Source organism: Pinus tabuliformis, chromosome 3_1 (assembly GCF_031772625.1).
Source record: "Pinus tabuliformis cultivar Carrire ecotype Pingquan chromosome 3_1, CPIR1, whole genome shotgun sequence".
In the NCBI taxonomy this organism is placed as follows: domain Eukaryota; kingdom Viridiplantae; phylum Streptophyta; class Pinopsida; order Pinales; family Pinaceae; genus Pinus; species Pinus tabuliformis.
This window is the reverse complement of record NC_142301.1, coordinates 566,227,022-566,240,139: the sequence shown is the minus strand read 5'-3', so window position 1 is coordinate 566,240,139 and position 13,118 is coordinate 566,227,022.

Below are 13,118 nucleotides of genomic sequence, written 5' to 3'. Positions count from 1 at the left end.
CGGAGCCGTTTTGAGGCCCTAAACGACGTTTTTTTGGGATTCTGGGGCAACATGGGTCGTAGACCAATGTTGCCTCCCAAAGTGGTAGTACTCGGATAGATCTTTCTAACGAGCTATCGTGCGCGTCAAACGGAGATCGTATGCCAAAGTTACGACCCCGGGAAATTGATGTACCAATTTACCCAAACGGGGCCCACAATTTGGCGTTTCATCTTCTAGGGTTAGGTTTCGGGATGTGAAGGGTTTTCCATTGTTTCTCAACAATAAATAGGCCTTCGAGCCTCATTGTAATACAGTTCGGAACAGTTCAGAGGCATGTAGCCGCACATCTCTTCTCAGAGATAAGCTACCATCGCCCTAGCTGGTTTATTTCCATTTCTGGTTGTAAGCATATTTCGGTATTTTCCATTAATGAAATGAAGTATTTCCGCTGCATCTCTGTATTTATGGTTATCGCATCTCTGTATTTATGGTTATCTCTGTAATCTATTGCGTTCCTGTTTAAATCCGGATCAGTGGTATCGGAGCGGTCTGCTTTTTCTCTGTTTTTCTTTGCATGTCCCCAACAAGGTCGGGATATAAGGAGTTAGGGCTTGAACTGGTCGAACCTTTGCAAGACCAGCCTCGAAAATCCCGACGGCCTCCCATGGCGGATGAAAAGAAAGACGAGGGGGCAGGAGATCCTATCAAAATCTTGCTCGAAGAAGCGCTTGAGCGGCAAAGGAACGCGATGATGGATAGCTTTGCGCAGATCCTTCAGCGGCTACCTAGGGGCGACGCATCGGCTTCCAACAGCAACTCTGGAAACGCCACGCCGTTTAAGGTACAAGTTAATTTTGAAATCCCCATCTTCGAGGGTCAAATAGACGCAGATGCCGTAGATAAATGGTTAAATCTGCTAGATGGGTATTTTTCTGTTCATGAATTTTCAAGTCGGGAAAAGATTGTTTTCGCTCTTCTCAAAGCAGCACCCCACGTCAAGGACTGGTGGGAAACCTACTGCGAGCAGAAGGATGAAAGTACAGGCTCACTATTTTCAGCCGCACCCACTTGGAATGACTTCCGGGATGCCATCAAGGAGCAGTATTACCCTGTCGGAAGCTATGAGGACAAATACATCAAATGGACCACATTGCGGCAGGGACGAGACCAAGATGTGCCGGAGTTCACAAACATTTTTCATACCCTTCGCACACAGTTGGGTATCAAAGATTCTGAGTTGCATCTGGTACTCAAATACCGCGGGTGCCTACACAGATACATCCAGGAAGAGATGGTCTTCTTGAACATCTCCTCACTCGGCACAGCATACCGATACGCTGTCAAAATCGAGCAAAAGTTCAAACAGAAGAAGCGAGACTTTGGAGCTGCAAATCCGAAGCCCAAAGGACAAAGCCAAGGCGGGGTGACCCAAGACAACCCATCGAAGCCGCAAGAAAAGAACAACACCGCGAAGCCGAAGAAGGACACAGGAAAGTGGTGTGAGTTCCACAAGAGTCCCACTCATAACACAAGTGAGTGTCGGACCAAGCAATCGCTGGTGGCCGAATTGAAGGCTTCCGAATCAGATGCATGTTCTGACCCTGAGCCAGAACCCGACAAGGGGAATGGAAAAGGGAAGCAGATCATTGATGCGGATCCCAGCGCCACTGTTGCCACTGCCAAGATCAAGAAAAATGAGCCCGAAGATCCAGAGGAGGGGGAGCGTCTTTTCCACTCACAGATGTGGGTGAAGGGTTCACCGCTGCGATTCATTGTCGACAGTGGTAGCCAAAAGAACTTGGTTTCAGCAGAGGTCGTGAAGCGGTTGGGCCTACCGACTACACCTCACCCACAGCCATACAGTATCGGGTGGCTTCACGAAGGACGAGATCTGAAAGTTCGCCAGCAGTGCCGCCTTCCCTACAGCATCAAACCCTTCACAGACGAGGTATTGTGTGATGTTACACCTCTGGATGTTTGCGATGTATTATTAGGCCAACCATACTTGTGGAGGCGACATGCTGTGTATGAGTCAAGGCCTCGTGCTGTCATTATTTCTTTGAATAATTCATTATACAGGATACCGGAGGTAGCCCCACCTACCGCCACATCCTTGATCACTACCAAGAAAGGCAGCAAGCTCATATCACAGACCAGAAAATCCATTTGTCTGGTTCACTCCAAAAATAAGGGGAAGATCGTTGCTACATCCGTGACCCCTGCAAAGGGTTCCTACACGCAGCAGCAGCAACAAAGGGATATGGTCATGACAGAACACAGGAACAACTTCTCCTCACCCACAGGGGTACCACACAAGTTTCATGTGGGCGACAAAGTTTGGTTACATCTGCAGAGAGAACGCCTTACCAGAACCCATCAGAAACTCAGGCAACTCCGACATGATCCGTACACCAATACCAAGGCTACGGGCAACAATGCTTCGAAGCACAACGTTCCTCCATTCCTTGGCTTGCACCGAGTGTTCAATGTGGACCGTCGTCGACCATGCTTCCCACCATCACTGGACACATCAGAGATTGCAGTACAAGTTCAGCAGATGGAGGAACTCAACGCAATGGGGACCATTGCTTCCTAAGGGGGGAGGAATGATCCAGGTGGATGTTGGTGGCCAACCACCAACCCATTTGGACCCTCACAACTGTCTCTTTCAGTCTTTTCAGTTTCCTTAATTGTAGCACAGTTTACTATTTTTAGCAGTTTTTCGGGTCCTGAACTTCCGGAGCCGTTTTGAGGCCCTAAACGACGTTTTTTTGGGATTCTGGGGCAACATGGGTCGTAGACCAATGTTGCCTCCCAAAGTGGTAGTACTCGGATAGATCTTTCTAACGAGCTATCGTGCGCGTCAAACGGAGATCGTATGCCAAAGTTACGACCCCGGGAAATTGATGTACCAATTTACCCAAACGGGGCCCACAATTTGGCGTTTCATCTTCTAGGGTTAGGTTTCGGGATGTGAAGGGTTTTCCATTGTTTCTCAACAATAAATAGGCCTTCGAGCCTCATTGTAATACAGTTCGGAACAGTTCAGAGGCATGTAGCCGCACATCTCTTCTCAGAGATAAGCTACCATCGCCCTAGCTGGTTTATTTCCATTTCTGGTTGTAAGCATATTTCGGTATTTTCCATTAATGAAATGAAGTATTTCCGCTGCATCTCTGTATTTATGGTTATCGCATCTCTGTATTTATGGTTATCTCTGTAATCTATTGCGTTCCTGTTTAAATCCGGATCAGCTCCAAAGTACAAGCAGTGGATCAACTCCTACAACATCGCGCCACCATGCTTGCCCATCTTAGAGAGAATCTTCATCAAGCTCAGAACCGCATGAAGCAACAGGTTGACCAGCATCGCTCAGAGCGCCAGTTTCAAGAAGGGGACCAAGTCTTTTTGAAGCTACAACCATATAACCAAACATCACTCAAAGACAAGGGGTGTCAGAAGCTATCTCCAAAATTCTACGGACCCTACCAAGTACTTCAGTGCATTGGAGAAGTGGCTTACAAGTTGGCTTTGCCACCTACTACAAAAATCCATCCAGTTTTCCATGTATCATGCCTCAAAAAAGTAATTGGGAACAATTGCCGATTTCAAACTAGTCTACCTGAACTGGACGATGAAGGGTCAATCTGGCTTCAACCCGAATAGGTCCTCGCCACAAGAGACAAGCACCTGCGCGGCCGCATGATTAAGGAAGTCCTCGTCAAATGGAAAGACACCTCTCTAGAAGATGCAACTTGGGAACTAGCTACTATTCTTCAGCAGTTTCCGCAACTTCAGCCTTGAGGACAAGGCTAGTCTTAAGGGGGAGGGCATTTTAGGGTCCCACCCTAACCCCCTTATTTATGTCTTGGGATCACGTCATAGTCAAAGAGTCAATAAAGCCCATATATTTTGTAAGTGGTTAACCCGAAATTAATGACGGGACCACAGTTAGTTGCAAATGGGCCGTAGCCGTAGTATTAGATAGATGGTATTAATAAAACTCACGGTATTGACCCGTGGTATTGCATGTATGAGTCATATACAAAGGATAGAGACTCCCTGTGAGGAGCATCGTGTCTTATTTTGTAATCGAGCTCTGCTCTATTGGAGGTTGCCCCCTCGAAGAGGCATGTGAACATTGCTCTTTGAATAATAAAATCATTGCTATTCTATGTTCTGGGTATCATTTCTTCGCATATTCTGTGTTCTGGGTATGTTTTCTTCACATATTCTGTATCTGGGTATTATTTTGCAGGTTAATAGCATAACAGATTAGCTACAGTTGTCACAAATATACATGCATATCTATGTTTAACAAATGAATATCAAAGCAAGAGGGAATTATTACCTCGAGTCTTACTGTGGGGTTGCTGGAGAGCGCAATCCAGCTAGGCGGAAGACCCCTGAGCTGGCTCCAGATCAAAACCTGCACATAGCAAAGACACACATAATATCACAACATAAAACCTTGATAAACAATCCGTGAACATATAAAGATATCTAGTTGCACCTAAATAAGCTACTCATGGTAATGATTTTGAATAAACATACAAACAAGTCATACTATCAACATCTTGGAGTGGACAACACAATTACAGTTCTATATTGATGTAGAAAGAGTGATTACAACCATTAGTTTCATTAGCCTTCCATTACCCCTCCAGCTCCTCTCTCTATCTCCCTTCTTAACCTCTTCTGATGCCTTAGTCTGAGACTCTGCTTGATAGTCAAATATGCAATCCTTTCAAATGGTTCGACCTCTTTCACGATGGCTCAAGCCTTGCATATACAACATGTCAGGTTAGGGTTTCCAAGTCCTTCATGAGTTCCATTAGGCAAAAGGAGTGATGTTTCCATGCCTTAGTGCTCTTTCCCGTTTGCATACTCCATTAGGAATTAGTAACTCCCCCAAATAGGTCGAGTTCTGATGTTTCCCTGCTTTTATGAGATGACATAGGAGAGAATCTACGGATATTTTCTTAGTCAACTCATTCCCTTGACCCATAGAAACTCATTAGGTTTCACTAATGCTCTTCCCAAGGTAACAGAAAGAGTTACTTTGGGCACTAACACACCCTTAGCCTTGTTAGGAAGCTTTATAAAGCAGGTTGCTAGTGTTTAGGCAACGTTAGCTTAACAACTAGGCATGTGAACATGGTTAGTTCTTTAGTCATCATGTATTTATCCTCTGAGCTGATGAGGAGGTCATTTTCCTATATAATGTTGGAAATAATACTGAGAGGAGGGGGGGTGAATCAGTATTATCAAATCAAATATTTCCTTTTTCAATTCCAGATGATATACGCTACTTCTGTTAATAAAAACCACGTATATACGCAACTACAAATAAAGAAACCCACGTATACAAAGCAGACTTATAATTTGATTTATCTTTCAGATGTCAGTTATTAATCTGTGTATCAAAAGAAAATAAACAGTACCAGAAATAGAGCAGAAGACATTCACACACAAGAACACAATATATAAGGAGGAAATCCAATGTGGGTGAAAACCCCCTGCTGCAATTCGTCTCTATCTTCTTTTTAATTAGAAACTTCTCTTTACAATGTTTTGTAATGGTGAAGTCTTTACTAGTACGCAGGCTGCAACCTGCAGAGAGCTACAACTCTCTCTCGTTCTCCAGCTTTCCTGGAAGGGAGCTCCAACCCCCTAAGTTCTTGTACTAGCTTGAGATACTAGTACACAGGCTCATACCTGCAGAAGGCTGCAACCTTCTCTTTGCTTTCAGGGATCTCGTTTCATTAATTTTCAGACTGGATCCACAAGTAACATCAATCAAACATTAGGAATTTCTGCATAACCCAAACTCCTTTTCACCAATCAAAAGCTGAACCAAATAAACACTTCTCTGATCGCTGTACCCAGAACACAATAACTGTAATCAAACACCAATTCTGAACCCAGAACACTGCACAGAAGTAGCTAGAACATAAATCAAGATATATACGCTACTTCACTGTTCATCAACCTGCAAGTATACGCCTCTGTACCACAACCAACCTGCGTATACACTTCTTTCACTCACAGAAAAAGCGTGTATATGCACCTGCAATTCACTGAACCTGCATACAGATCTATAAAGGATAATTTATTCTTTTAAGCATTCAGACATCAGTTAACCCATATTTATAGATCAAGAGTGCGCCACATATAACAGATCAAAATCATACAGAGATACCAATGTTCAAGCCTTGAGATTTTTATCCATCAATAGTCCTTATCCTTCTTGCGCACAGGTTCCTCCTTCATTCAGATCTAGATCTACACCATAACCCAATCACTAGTATTCCAGATCTCATACATTATCAGATATTCAATCATAATTCAGATGATCCCTTGTCACATGATCTCCTTCCTCTTTTATAGTTTTAGGCCTTCCACAATACCACGGTCCAAAACCATAATAAACCAATACCAAGGGCCCAAAACCTGGGGTCAACACTTCTTACGAGATACCATGGTCCAAAACCATAGGTTCAAATTCCAAGGACTAACAACCATGGACCAAAAATAAGTTTCCCACCATGTACGCACTTTTCTGTGCATAAAAGTGCGTGTATACGCATACGCGACTTCTGAACGTATAACCCACGTGTATACGTGTGTTTGGCAAGGTGAACCTGCATATACAAGATTTCCTTCATTCTGAGTGCCTGAACTGAGATCTGTCACCAAAGAGAGTTGCCATCAAGGACAACACCTGTACCATAGCACCACTCTTGTGCCAAAATGCCAACAATCTCCCCCTTTGGACTTGATGGCAACCCCAAGATCCTCAAAGTCATTCTCCCCCTTTGTCATCAAGGGAAAAGGGTTGTGCTCCCCCTGAGTACATGTAGATATCTCTGCTCTGCTGTGCTAAACATGCTCCCGCTGTCTGTAGGCAAGATCTGCAAAGGATGTTCTTCAAGAAGAACCAAGACATATACATTATGAAAGACCTTCCTATCACCAAAAGACTCAATACATACATCCATCACCAAACCAAGTGGGGATCATCCACCCAACCAAGTGGGGATACATCAGAAATTTACATATGACAACCAATCACATTGCATCAATCATCCCAGGCATAGTGGGGAAACCAAAATAGGCCGTTACATGACCTTGATAAGAAAGATATACATGACATAGAAACGAAATATCAAGACTATGCAAACTACTATCAGCAACATCTGACAATCACTGTATATATCAGCAACCATGTTGTTCTTCTATTCTCCTTTCTGCAGTTGATCCACCTGAAACAAAAACAGCTTGAGTACTAGAACCAAGAGCTTCTAAGGTAATGCCAACAATGCATTGTTAGAAGATTATCTGCTCCCCCTGAACCTGTGCCTGATGGTCTCTGACAGACCCATATCAGACTCTCTTCAACCAGAGTCTATTCTTGCTGATTTTCTTCAGAATTCCATATACGCGACTGCACCTGCATAAATCTGCGTATGTACGTGGATTACCCTCATCCAACTTGCGTACACCAACTTTTCTTTGAAACAGACAAGCTTCAACAGCAGGATGAAGCATCAACTACTCCCAGCTTCTGTCTGAGATATTCAAAAGTTTCCCTCGACAGTGGTTTGGTAAGGATATCAGCAATTTGTTCCTTGGAAGGAACATACTCCAACTTGACTTTTTGCTCAAGCACTTGTTCCTGAAGAAAGTGATATTTGATAGGTATGTGCTTGGTCTTTGAATGCATGACAGGATTCTTTGAAATGCTTATTGCACTTGTATTATCACATAATATAGAGACAGGTGGAGTACAAGTGATTTGAAAATCCTGCAAGGTTTGCATCATCCAAAGAAGTTGAGTGCAACAAGATGCAGCAACCACATATTCCGCTTCAGCTGTAGATAAAGCAATCGAACTCTGTTTCTTGCTGAACCAAGATACTAATCTGGAACCCATAAAGAATGCACCACCACTTGTGCTCTTCCTGTCATCCACGCTTCCGCTCGAATCTGCATCTATGTGAGCATGAAGTGTGAGATCTGTATCTCTAGGGTACCATAAGCCATAGTTTTGAGTTCCTTGTAGGTACTTGAAGATTCTCTTGACTGCCTCAAGATGAGTTTCCTTTGGATTTGCCTGAAATCTTCCAACTATTCCCACTGCATGCATGATGTCTTGTCGGGTACCTGTCAAATAAAGTAGACTTCCAATCATGGATCTATAGGTTGGTTGATGCACTTCTGCCGATTCATCATTTTCACTGAGGCTACATCCTGTAACCATGGGGGTACATACTGGTTTTGAATCTTCCATGCCATACTTCTTCAGAATCTGCTTGAGGTACTTGGTTTGAGACAAAAAGATACCGCCTTCACTTTGTTGGATTTGCAATCCAAGAAAGTATGTCAGTTCTCCGAGCAATGACATTTCGAATTCTTTCTGCATCACCAAGGCAAAGCTTTGACTCATACCTTCTTCGTTGCTGCCAAAGTTAATATCATCTACATACACAATAAGTATTAGCAATTTTTCATTTTCAATTTTTATATAAAGATTGCTATCTGCTGATCCTTTTGAAAAACCTTGTTGATGAAGGTATTTGTCCAAGTGGTAGTACCAAGCCCTTGGAGCTTGTTTAAGTTTTTAAGTCTGCATACAAGATTTGGATCATTCCCAAGGATAAAGCCATATGGTTGCTCTATGTACACTTCTTCTTCTAAGTCTCCATTCAGAAAGGCTGATTTTACATCCATTTGAAATACTTTGAACTTCTGGAAGATAGAGAGAGCAAGGAACATTCTGATGGCCTCAAGTCTAGCAACGGGAGCAAAAGTTTCTTCAAAGTCTATTCCTTCCTATTGAGCATACCCTTTACAAACAAGTCTAGTCTTGTTTCTAATCACTTCCCCATTTTCATTCAACTTATTTTTGAAGATCCATTTTTTTCCTATGACATTTTTGTCTTTTGGTCTAGGAACCAACTCCCAAGTGTTATTCTTTTCGATCTTCTCAAGCTCTTCATCCATTGCCTTAACCCAACACTCATCTTTGCATGCTTCTTTTACATTTTTCGGTTCAGTGGAAGAGAGCAATGCCAAATAGCTTGAAGCTTCTACTATTGTTCTTCTTGTTTGTATATTGCTTCTTTCTGCCCCAAAATTTGAGATTCTGGATGATTCTTCTGAACGTACCTGGATGGAGTCTTCTCTTCTATCCTTATCTGTTCCTCTGGTGCCTCTTGGGGTTCTTCTTCATCATCTGTCTGATTTGGAGAGTAGTCTTCATCCTCATTGATATTTTCATGATTCACTTCCCTAGGGATGCATCCTTTTTCATCAACCACTACATCAATGTTGTCAACAATTCTTCCAAGTCTTTTATTGTAACACTTATATGCTTTTCTGTAGGGAGAATAACCAAGGAGAATGCCTTCATCTGCTCTAGGTTCAAGTTTTCCAAGCTGCTCATTAGTATTCTTAATATAGCATTTGCTCCCAAAAATTTTGAAATGCTTTACCGAAGGAGTCTCACCATACCAGAGCTCATGAGGAGTTTGAGTGCTGTTCACTCGGACATTTTTTTTGTTGAGAATAACAACCGTAGCATATGTAGCTTCACCTCAGAAGGTTGCGGGAGTTCCAGACTCATCAAGCATAGCATGAGCCATTTGTTGGACTGTTCTGTTCATCCTTTCCGCCACTCCTTTTTGCTGAGGAGTCCTAGCTGTAGAGAATTCCATTCTTATTCCATGTTCTTCACAGAAATCAAAAAATTCATTTGAGGTAAATTCCCCACCTCTGTCAGACACAAGGCACTTAATTTTGTAATCTGATTCATTTTCAGCCAAGGCTTTGAAGGGTTTGAATTTTTCGAATGCTTCGTCTTTGTGCTTCATAAGTCCTAACCAAACAAACCTGGAGAAGTCGTCAATGAATAATATAAGGTATTCTTCTCCTTGAGGTGACCTTGTCCTAAATGGACCACATACATCTGTATGGACTAGCTCAAGAGGCCTGCTAGCTGATCCTTCCTTCTCAGGAAAGTTAGTTCTGGTTTGCTTACCAAACTGACATGATTTGCATATGGTGTTGTCTGGAATTTTGATATCTGGAAGACCACGAATTGCCTGGTATTTGCATGCTTTCCTTATTTGTGAAAAGCTTAGATGCCCCAACCTCCGGTGCCATAACCAGTGTTCATCATCCTTGCTTAAATAACATTGTTGTTGTCCTTCTTCAAATATGTATAGATTATTTGGAGTTCTTCTGCCTTTGATCATTGTTTCTCCTGTATCAAGATCATGAACACTACATCCATTTGATCGAAGTATTACTTCGGTTCCTTGATCGCACATCTGACTAACACTTAGTAGATTATGCTTCAAGCCATCAACATACAAAACATTTCTAGCTTTGACCTGTTCTTTCAACTGAGCACTGCCTTTTCCTTTTATGGCTGCAGGGGTATCATGTCCAAAAGACACCTTCTTTCCCTTTTCTAATGCAGTATACGATTCAAGTTTTTCTTTATCCCCTGTCATATGCTTCGAACATCTGCTGTCGATATACCATATATTTTCCTGTCCTTCTGCATAGAAGGCTATCCCACATCTTTCTGGTTGTGGTTCCTTCATTCTCCATGTTCTGGCACTTGAGGTATGTTCCTTCTGAGTTGTCTTCCAAAACCTGCTCCTGCATTCAGAATCTTCATGACCAAAGTTATTACAAATAGAACATTCAACTTCATTTTCAAGGGCCGAAAAGTTGTTATAAGTCCTTTTCGTGATTCCAGTCATATTCCTTTGTTTTTGAGCTTCTCTAGTCATGATTGTCTTATAGGCAACACATTGAGCTGCTTTGTGACCAAAATTATGGCAAGAGAAACATTGGCCATTGAAGAAACTCCTGCGATTATCAAATCTATCATCCAACTGATTGTAGTTTCTATTGACATCCATTCTTGAGGCAAATTGGGAAGCTTTTACGTGTGGCTGATTGAAGCTTCTGTTTTTCCTTAAGGTAGCTTGTCCCCGATTTTCTTGATAGTCTTTATTCGTTCTTGAGGTAAACTGTCCCTGATTTACCTGATGATTTCTATTAGGCCTTTGCTCGCTCTTCTTTGCTGCATCAAGATAACTTTTGGAGGTAGAAGCTTGAGATGTTTCTCCATTATATCCCAGACCTGTCTTGATTAGTGGAGAACGCTGCACATTGATAATCTCATCCAGAGTTTCAGATCCTTTAACAAATTTAAGATTAATATCTTTTGTTTTCGCAATCTCCTTTCTAAGACAAACAATTTCACATTCCAATTTTTCAAGATGTTTTTCCCTTTCAGCCTATTGACATTGTAGAGAATCAATAATTGCACTTTTCTCTTCTAAGCAAATTTTGAGATTAGTCATCTCTTCGCAAAAGCCTTTTACATCTATAGCATCCATGTAGTCATCATCTTCAAAAGCCATTAAAATTTTATACTTATTACCTCGTTCATCTTCGTCACTATTTGAAAGTCCATCACTATCTTCATGAGTTTAATAGCTTTTCTTATTTGCATTCTATTTCTTGTTCCATCTAACAGGTTCCTTCCCTTTGTCAATCTTATCCTTGTGAGGACATTTGGCAGCATAGTGACCGACTCTTCCATAAGCAAAGCATTTGAAAGGTAACTTACCTTGGAACCGTCCAGTACCTCGTTGAAGATTTCTGACAAAATATGATTCTTCTTCTTCTTCTGACATGTGTCCTGACTCATAGTACTCGCCTTTGCCTAAAGCCTTGAAGGCAGCTTCTCTCCTATCTGATGGTCCTCCTTTCCTCATTTCATAAGCAGTTAGAATTTCGTGCAGCTGTGACATTTTAAGGCTTTGTAGATTCTCTTTTTCTTCTATTGCAGAAACTTTAGATTCAAACCTAGGGGACAAAGATCTTAGAACTTTTTCAACCACAACAGCCTCTTTTATTTCTTCACCCAAATTTTTCATACAATTAATAATATCATCTACATGAAGAAAATAGTTAGCCACACTTTCATCATTATACATCTTGAGATTTTCATACTGAATCCTAAGGGTTTGAAGTTTTTCTCATTTTACCTGATCATCTCCTTCATAGCTTAGGACAATCTTGTCCCATATTTCTTTTGCTGATTTTAACTGCGTAACTTTCACGAATTCTGATTGAGATAGACATCCCAATAGAGTATTGACCGCCTTTGCATTTGTTTCATATTTCTTCTTCTCAGCCAGATCTGTAGGAGTTGCTGCTGGAAAAGTATATCCTATATCTATGATATCCCAGACTTCTGTACCCAAAGATTGAAGATAGGCAATAACTCTTACCTTCCAATATACGAAGTTTGTCCCATCAAAAACCGGTGGCCTGATAGATGCTTCCCTCTCGTAGTTGCTCATGATGAAAGATCTTCCTTCAAGCGATCAAGCTTCTTCAGAAGGACCTGCTCTGATACCAATTGTTGGAAATAATACTGAGAGGGGGGGGGGGTGAATCAGTATTATCAAGTCAAATATTTCCTTTTTCAATTCCAGATGATATACGCTACTTCTGTTAATAAAAACCGCGTATATACGCAACTACAGTTAAAGAAACCTGCGTATACAAAGCAAACTTATAATTTGATTTATCTTTCAGATGTCAGTTATTAATCAGTGTATCAGAAGTAAATAAACAGTACCAAAAATAGAGCAGAAGACAGTCACACACAAGAACATAAGATATAAGGAGGAAACCCAATGTGGGTGAAAACCCCCTGCTGCAATTCGTCTCTATCTTCTTTTTAATTAGAAACTTCTCTTTACAATGTTTTGTACTGGTGTAGTCTTTACCAGTACGCAGGCTGCAACTTGCAAAGAGCTACAACTCTCTCTCGTTCTCCAGCTTTCCTGGAAGGGAGCTCCAACCCCCTAAGTTCTTGTACTAGCTTGAGATACTAGTACACAGGCTCCTACCTGCAAAAGGCTGCAACATTCTCTTTGCTTTCAGGGACCTCGTTTCATTAATTTTCAGACTGGAGCCACAAGTAACATCAATCAAACATCAGGAATTTTTGCATAACCCAAACTCCTTTTCACCAATCAAAAGCTGAACCAAATAAACACTTCTCTGATCGTTGTACCTAGAACACAGTAACTGTAATC